A 9678-nucleotide genomic window follows, 5' to 3' on the forward strand; every position below is an offset into this window, starting at 1 on the left:
AGTGTCCACTTTAAAAACGTTAAAATATTAACTTTGTTGTTATCCTCCAAATATTAACCTTGTTATCATTAAAATATTAACCTTGTTGTTATCCTCCAAATATTAACCTTGTTATCATTAAAATGTTAACTTTGTTGTTATCCTCCAAATATTAACCTTGTTATCATTAAAATATTAACCTTGTTGTTATAAAATAATAACATTGTTGTTATCACTAAAATAATAACATTGTTGTTATCACTAAAATAATAACATTGTTGTTATCCTTCAAATATTAACCTTGTTGTTATCATTAAAATATTAACCTTGTTGTTATCGTTAAAATAATAACCTTGTTGTTATTATTAAAATATTAACCTTGTTGTTATCATTAAAATATTAACCTTGTTGTTATCGTTAAAATAATAACCTTGTTGTTATCATTAAAATATTAACCTTGTTGTTATCGTTAAAATAGTAACCTTATTGTTATCCTTCAAATATTAACCTTGTTGCTATCATTAAAATATTATCCTTGTTGTTATCCTTCAGATATTATCCTTGTTGTTATCTTTAAATTTTAACCTTGTTGTTATCGTTAAAATAATAACCTTGTTGTTATCGTTAAAAGAATAACCTTGTTGTTATCCTTAAGATATTATCCTTGTTGTTATCATTAAAATATTAACCTTGTTGTTATCGTTAAAATAATAACCTTGTTGTTATCGGTAAAATAATAACCTTGTTGTTATCGTTAAAATAATAACCTTGTTGTTATCATTAAAATATTAACGTTGTTGTTATCTTTAAAATATTATCCTTGTTGTTATTCTTAAATATTAACCGTATTATTATCGTTAAATATTAACCTTGTTATATCGTTAAAGTAATAACCTTGTTGTTATCATTAAATATAAACTTTTTTGTTACCACTATATTTAAATAACCAAGTTAGCACAATCATTTTTGGTAAATTAATATCTTAGGAACTTTCCGATGAACTAGTATATAGAACACTTTAAAATATTTCCTGACAAACTAGTATCTCAAAACCTTCAATATTTTTTCTGTTAAATTAATATTCGAAACACTTTATAAAAACTTCCTGATAAACAACTGTCTGAGAACTCAAAACTTCGGATCGCGTGGCACTGAAGATTTGTTTGTTTATAGTTGAGCACAAAGCTACACAATGTGCTGTCTGCGCTTTGCCCACTACTGGTATCAAAACTCGGTTTTTAGAGTTTAAGTCCGCAGACATATGGCCCGGCATGACCAGGTGGTTAGGGCACTCGACTCGTAATCCGAGGGTTGCGGGTTCGAATCCCCGTCACATCAAACATGCTCAACCTTTCAGTCGTGGGTGCGTTATTATGTGACAGTTCAATCCCACTATTCGTTGGTAAAAGGGTAGCCCAAGAGTTGGAGGTAGGTGGTGATGACTAGTTGCCTTCCCTCTAGTCTTACATTACTAAATTAGGGACAGCTAGCGCAGATAGCCTCGTGTAGCTTTGCGCGATATTCAAAACAAAACAAACTAATACTTTCTTGTGATTACGTCACTTAAGAAGAAATACGTGAATACTTTAAGAATTTGACTGTTTGTGAGGTAACTTAAGTTATTTGTATAACAACGCGAAGGAAATTTTATTTTCAAGGACAAGCCCCCCCCCAGCTAGTACATCGGTATATCTACGGACTTACAACGTTAAATCAGGGGTTCGATTCCCCTCGGTGGGCTCCGCAGACAGCCCGATGTGGCTTTGCTATAAGAAAATACACACACATCAAGGACAAAGCTATAAATAGGATATTGTAGGGCGTCCACTGCAGGTATCAAAACCTTATTTCTAGTGTCATAAGCCCTCGAGTTTACTGCTGAGCCACTGAAAGCTGGATAAAGTTTAGTTTGTTTTATTGGATATCTGTGTTAGCTGTACATAACTTTAAAATGATATTCTACAGAGATATCTGTTATGTTAGCTGTCCTTAGTTTTGAAATGAAAATGAATTCCTACAGAGATATCTGTTATGTTAGTTGTCCTTAGTTTAGAATGATATCTCATTCAAAAACACTTTCTGTGAACTCTTGTTAACTCAAATAGTAGGATTGAACTTAAAGAATGTTTCTAACCTGCAGTTTAAAACATGGAATGATCAAACAGCTCGAGACACGTGATGTTTGAGTTTGTCAGGGTGATTCATGAACTCTGAGCATTCACTGAAGCCCAAAATTTAGTTTAAAAAATCTTAAAACAGTAGATAAATAAAGTAAATAATTGATATCAGTGTAATAAAAGCATAGACTAAGATATTTGTTTATGAATATTATTGTCAGTTATCTTGTGTTCGTATAACATCAGATGCTTTGTGCCTAGTACAACTGAGATTTTACTGCTTACATAAATGAAACTGCGAAGCTACACGGTGGAAATGGATGAAAATTCTATAAACTTGTATAGTATCTCGAATCTGTGGACATTGTCAGCCATTACTGAATGGTTCCGAACCTCACCCTGGTTACGTTATCGTTTGTTTGTTGGATTTTTGCAAAGTTGCTTGAGGGCTATCTGCGCATTGCCACCTGTAATCTTGAAGTGATGTGGTAGAGGAAAGGCAGCTAGTCAACACCACCCACCGCCAACTGTTGGGAACACCCACAACCTCGAAGTGTGGAGGGGTATCCCTGTGTTTCATGGCGGTAAGAGGACAAAGACAACGGAACCTCATCCTCACTGTCCGGTACACCGACCTATGGGCAGCGATCAGCTGCGTAAGATGTTGATATAACGTTGGTGATAAACGTAAGGAAAACAGTTCAGAAGCTATTGAAGCATCTGGTACGGAAATTATGTTTTTGAAACTGAAAGAAAGACATTCAGTTACGCCTCAGAACTCAAGTTATTGTACTCATTTCTAAAGGCCAATGTGCAAGCAACTGGCAAGTATATGCCACGGTTTACGTTACTCCTTTTAATATATTTTATCCTTACTTTTTACTACTTGAGTGAAGGCTGCACTAGTCGAGTTGATCGTTAATATAGAAACAAAAACATTTTAAAAACACGAAACTGGCACGTACGTCTTTCACGTTTTGCTCTATTTGTGAGACTTAGGTGGATTAACTCGTGGCCATCTCATTTTGCTCTAACAAACAGTTAATGACCTCAGTTAACAGAAACGATTTAACATAAGATAAAATGTTTCATCATCAACTTATACAATACAATGGAAGATGCAAGTGGGTTATAAGTTTGACTATTAAAAAAAAAAAAAAAGTCTTACCTGTATGAACTGATTCTAATTAAATTCCAACTGATCAGAAATACCAGTTGACTCAGATTTCACACTACTCTATGAGACGAACAGAAGGAAACGTTGGCTTGATTTGCTGACTTCTCAAACATGGATAAACAAGACTGAAGGCATACTACTTGGTCATGTAGTCTCTCCGCTCTGTTTCTAGAACAGGCACATTACGTCATACGTCAACATGATGTCATTCCGTTAGCAACTCGTTATTGGCGAGCGTTTTAAATGCATCAATTTCAGCCTACAAAAAGCTGGAACATTGTTTTTACTCTAAATACAATAAAATATTCTTTTCCATTTATTTTTAAAGAAACAATACAGAAATATTAAGTCTTATGGTTTTCAATAATTGGTGGTAAATATGTATCACCTGTATGACGTCAGGTAAGAAAATGTGAAGTAACGAGACTTTATTTGTTTTTAGCGATTCCTTTCAACCAATCAACTACTGGCTAATTATGAATATGAATTTTGGAAGAATCTGCTAAACAAAGCATAATGTAAACAAAGACTAAACTAACTCTATCTTTGGAAATCTTCAGTCGAATTGGAATTATAACAACTTGTACACTTTGATATACTTTAAAAATTCTGTGAGTCTTCGCTCAACTAAAATGTATTTAATGTCCAATTTGTTAGAAACAAAATAATTTACACGATATTCTTTGAAGGCACCTATTTTAACTTAATGTAGGTTTGCATTCTACGACATTCATGTCAAAACCAAATTTTAACGAAACTCTAGTGCACAGAAATTACTTATGATTCATTGAACGCTCCGGAATGAAATGAACACAGAACTTAAAACTTCCTTCTATCCAGTATAAACGTTAATATACACACCACTTTAGTTGTATTGTGTAATACATCAGTTTAGTTATATTGTTTAATATATCACTTTACTTTTTTAAATATATCACTTTACTCATGTTTTATTGCTTAGATATATCACTTTGCTCTTGTTTATTGTTTAGATATATTACTTTTCTCATGTTTTATTGCTTAGATATATCATTTTGCTCTTGTTTGTTGTTTAGATGTATCACTTTACTCATGTTTTATTGTTTAGATATATCACTTTACTCTTGTTGTATTGTTTATATATATATATCACTTTACTCGTGTTTTATTGTTTAGATATATCACTTTACTTTTGTTGTGTTGTTTAGATATATCACTTTATTCTTGTTGTATTGTTTAGATGTATCACTTTGCTCTTGTTTATTGTTTAGATATGTCACTTTATTTTTGTTGTTTTGTTTAGATATATCACTTTACTCATGTTTTATTATTTAGATATATCACTTTTATTAGTTTAGGTTCGTCAACTGTCTTTTCACTTTAAATGTTGCAGTAAGAAAATGAGTGTTTTCAATTAATATAGTACCTTTAAAAATAAATATATTGAATTATATAAAAGAGAGTTTCGTAGTTGATTGTAACATTTATCCATTAATTTAATTACGGGAGGTTCTAATACTATCGTTACAGCACTGCTGTATTGTGGGACAGTTTTGTAGGTTTTAATACAACCTTGAGATTACTATCATATTGTTGAACAGCTCCGTTGATATTAACATAACCGTCAGATTACTACCATATTGCAGGACAGTTCTGCAGGTTTTAACATAATCCTCTGACTACTACCATATTGTGGGACAGTTTTAAATGTTTCAATCTACCCTTAAGACCACTACAGTGTTGGTGGACAGTTTTATAGGTTTTCGCATAAATATTAGATTACTAATGTATTAGTAGACGGCTTAACAGGTCTTAATACAACCTTTTAATTACTAACGCAATGTTGAACAGTTTTGTAGGTTTTGGCTTTAGCTTTATATTACTACCATATTGTGTATTATATGAGAGTTTTTATGCGTTAACATGAGTCGTGAGTTTTAAACAGTTTTACTTCCTTTACGTAACGTGCAATTTGCTCTTCAATTTCTCTATACTGAGTCTATTTCTTTATAACCCTTACAGAGAGAAAATAAACGTGAGTAATAATAAACAAGTTTTTAGACCATAATATTTAGTCTGAGTAGACTTAATATTTAGCAAAGGTTAAGGTAGGAAAACATGAAACGTATGGTATACTGAGAGAACAGAGAGAATACTTCAATCTTTTTACTCAATGTTAAAACATCGTTCGAGGTCTTCAAAGCTTATTCTTGTCCATCAAGACGTTGTTAGGAAGAGGTTGCAGTTTAATAAAGCAGAGTAATTTACGCTAACCACTGACGTTAGGCTTAGTAATGCTGTATGAATGACGTTAAGCTTAATAACGCTGTAGGAATGACGTTAAGCTTAATAACGCTATAGGAATGACGTTAGGACTTAGTAACACTGTATGAATGACGTTAGGCTTAGTAATGCTGTATGAATGACGTTAGGCTTAATAACACTGTATGAATGGCGTTAGGCTTAGTAGCGCGGCGCAAACGATTGGTGGTGACTGCTAAGCCTTAATATATTCAGTGATTAACTAGAAAAATCCCAACAAATTGCTTCTCTTTTATCTACGAATCATAACTCAAAATCACTTAGTCTAATAGTTTTCTTGATACAATAATGTACATCTCAAACTGTTGTCTCAAAGAAGAAAATAATTTGCATTGCATAACACCTATGAAGTAAAATGTTAATTAATTAACAAATTATGTACGTAGTTCTTACCATTTTATTTTGTGACAAAGTTGAAGGGATTTCAGTTTGATTAATACGTTAAAACTAACTTTAAAGAGTGAAATCTGTACTGAATTTTCTAAGACTTGCAAGTTCGAATAATTATGAAACATTAATAGACATTTTTAAGTTTTTAAATAAATTGACGAAGCATTGGACCTCTGGAAAAATTCTCGTCTCTTAGTTCCTACAATGAACAAAATACATCCACATTAATTAAAATGCTTCTCTTCATAATTAAGTTCCAGATGTACAGCTGTTTATGTTTGTACAAAATGTTCCCGAAGCATAAAACACTAAAAACAAAATTAAAAGAAAACAACAAAATACGTGCTACTCTGCATGATGACTAATCTATGTAAAGCTATGTAGAGTTACCTGTAGATAAAGGTGCCTGGTCTAGGAACGTTTACATGTTAGATATGCAAGTAGGTGTCTAGTCTAGAAACGTATAGAGTAAGCTATACAGGAAGGTGCCTAGTCTAGAAACGTGTAAAATTAGTTACAGAGGAAGATGCGTGATCTAGGAATGTGTGCATGTTAACTGTGCAGGTAAGTAGGTGCCGAGTTTAGGAACGTTTACATGTTGGATATGCAGGTAAGTAGGTGCCTAGTTCAGAAACGTGTAGAATTATCTATAGAAGAAGGTGTCTAATCTGGAAATGTGTACATGTTAGTTGTGCAAGTAAATAGATACCTAATCTAGGAACGTATGTATGTTAGCTATGCAGGTGAGTAGGTGTCTAGTCTAGAAACATGTACATGTTAGCTGTGCAGAAAACTAGGTGTCTAATCTGTGAACGTGTACACGTAAACTATGCAAGGTGTCTAGTCTGAACGTTTATATATTAGCTATACAAGTAAGTGCCTAGTGTAGGAACGTGTGCATGTTAGCTGTGCAGGTAAGTAGATGTTTGATAAATGAAACTGATCAAATATTAATCTTGCTAGAAGATTTGGAGTCGAGAAAACTGTCTTGAGTATGTAAAAAGCAGAGTAAGTTGTTAAAATGTACAAAGCAATTAAACATGATCTTATTCTGTATAAAACGTATCTTAGAAATGACCCTACTAATGAGAAGCCCGTTAACCACCCATCGGTTATGTTAGTAAGTAGCCCTTAACCATTAACCACCCATCGGTTATGTTAGTAAGTAGCCCTTACCCGTTAACCACCCATCGGTTATGTTAGTAAGTAGCCCTTACCCGTTAACCACCCATCGGTTATGTTAGTAAGTAGCCCTTACCCGTTAACCACCCATCGGTTATGTTAGTAAGTAGCCCTTACCCGTTAACCACCCATCGGTTATGTTAGTAAGTAGCCCTTACCCGTTAACCACCCATCGGTTATGTTAGTAAGTAGCCCTTACCCGTTAACCACCCATCGGTTATGTTAGTAAGTAGCCCTTAACCATTACTCCCCCCCCCCAGTCGATGTAACTCTGACCAGACGGAGTTGATTCACAAGTAACTAATTTACGTATAAAGTTTTAAGCGACAGATGACATTACTCGAATAAGAACTACCGACAGCAGAAAGGATTAAGTTGAAATACAGACTTAGTTTGTTAAATCCAGCAAGATTTCTTACCTCAGAAACTTCTGTTTCTCCTTCACATGTTGCAAAGCGCAGCACGTTTCGTCAGGATACAAAGTACATGACTCCAAGTAAAGTAATCTCTCGCATAAAACACTTCTAAGTGTCTCAGATGACTCTTGTTTTTAATTAACATTCAAAACTATAAATCTTGGAAAATTCTTAATAATTGTAATATAAATTCATGGTTGAACCATTATGTATTCTGACTTGAAAGCTAACACAAATGTGAAACGACACAAATTCTGTAATTTCTACGGTAATATCAGCGGTATGTTTGCGGATTTACGGCACTAAAAACTGCGTTTCGATACCTGTGGTGGGCAGAGCACAGATAACCGTAGAGTTTAACTTTAAACAAACAAACAATCGCAATAATCTGAGATCAAATAAAAACATGAGATCGCAAACAAGTCTTAGAACCCTAAAAGTTCCATGGTAGACAGCGGTCAGTTTACAGACTTACAACGTTAAAATCCAGGGTTCGAGTTCTCGTGTTGGACACAGCAGATAGCCCAAAGTGGATTAACTATACAACAACAAATAAAAAAAATATTTGAATAAATAAAGTAGAAAAATGTTATTTAAAAGGTCAGGTATAATGATATTAATTATACGTATGGCTGTTTGACTCCCTTAAAATAGACCAATGAGATTTTAATGTAATATAAAGAACAAAATTTGGAAAACACCTCATTTGCATTGGTACAAATTGGTACATTGGTACAGATAATACAACATTAGTACAGATAATATGTTAGCTTTAGTAATTTTTTTGTATTAAATATGTAACAAACAATACTTACGTTGCACGTCGCTAATTCAAATATCCTGAAATGTATGTCTTTTTTTTTATAAAATGAATTTTAATCTAAAATTCTTTCTAGAATCTTCACTTTAAATCTTGTGCATGTTTTCTGGCTCAATAAATATAAAAAACAACAACGACATGAGTTTACCTTCACATAAATGTAGTTACTTTTTCTAGCTACTTTCTAGCATGTCTAGTTTTCAGGTCGAAGAAATTGGAATCTGTAATGGTACTGTTGATCCACCGTAGCACACGAAGCTCATATTCTGTATTTGGATAGCGATGACTGTTTCACGCTAATACTTACATATTTTTTCTTGGTTTTCTGCGAACGGTTCCCTGGTGGCTCAGTGGTAAGCCTGAAGGCTCATGACGCTAACATTCTGGTTTCATTACCCACTGTAGGAAACCCATTGTGTAGCATTGAGCTTAACGACAAACAAACAGTATCTACATACAACGACGCAACTACCATTAACTGGTTGTGTACTAAAGCTACGGTGGAGTATTTGTAAAGTGAATATTGAGCTGTTCGTTCTATTTGCTGTTTTTTTATTACGCCAACTGAAATTAGACTTTGTACTTTACTGAACCAGTATTATACCATTTCACGCATGGAAAGACTTGAATCGAATTTAAAGTGGGATAAAAATATATTTAAGAAACTGGTAGTATTTCATTTCACTTGTAGTGTGTTATGTTGAAGCAGAACCTCACTACGTTTGATCCATGTAAAATACTGATGTTTATTAATATATCTGGAAGTGAAAAATAACAATAAGTTATTTCAGTAAAAATTAATAATAACGTTTTCAGAAAAAGTAACAATAAGGTATGTCAGTAAAAATTAATAATTTATTTCAGTAAAAAATATATATTTTAGTAAAAAACAAACAGTAAGGTAATTCAGTAAAAAGTATTGTATATTCAGTAACGTATAATAAACATATTATTATAACAATAATAACGTATTTTAGTGGGAAAAATTTTTTATTTAGAATTAAGAGCAATGCTACACAATGGACTATCTGTGCGCTGCCCTCCATGGGTATCAGAACCCGGTTTTAACAGGATGAGTCCACCGTAGAGTAGTAAAAAAGATAACAACAAGGTATTTTAGTAAAAAAGAAAACATATTTCAGTAAATATGATAACATTTTATTTCAGTCCTTAAACTTTTGTATGAATCTATTTGGAATTTTAGTCAAGAATTCTTCCGATCTATCAGCCAATCGATCAGTGAAAAATCTGTAAATCGATAGCATGCCCGGGAGTAAACTTTCTTTGAAGGCTCAC

At 33.1% G+C, this 9678-nt stretch overlaps 1 pseudogene across 2 annotated transcripts in view; it reads right to left on the minus strand.

Annotated features, from left to right (window-relative positions):
- LOC143235585 (FMRFamide receptor pseudogene) overlaps positions 1-3410 on the minus strand; it is a 98132-nt pseudogene extending 94722 nt beyond the window's left edge. For both annotated transcript variants that reach the window (XR_013019333.1, XR_013019337.1), the window contains exon 1: positions 3265-3410. The product of XR_013019333.1 is annotated as an FMRFamide receptor pseudogene, transcript variant X2 (transcript). The remainder of the gene's footprint in view (positions 1-3264) is intronic.
- Positions 3411-9678: the final 6268 nt, after the last annotated feature.

The sequence above is a fragment of the Tachypleus tridentatus genome, chromosome 2 (assembly GCF_004210375.1).
Source record: "Tachypleus tridentatus isolate NWPU-2018 chromosome 2, ASM421037v1, whole genome shotgun sequence".
NCBI classification, from domain to species: Eukaryota; Metazoa; Arthropoda; class Merostomata; order Xiphosura; family Limulidae; genus Tachypleus; species Tachypleus tridentatus.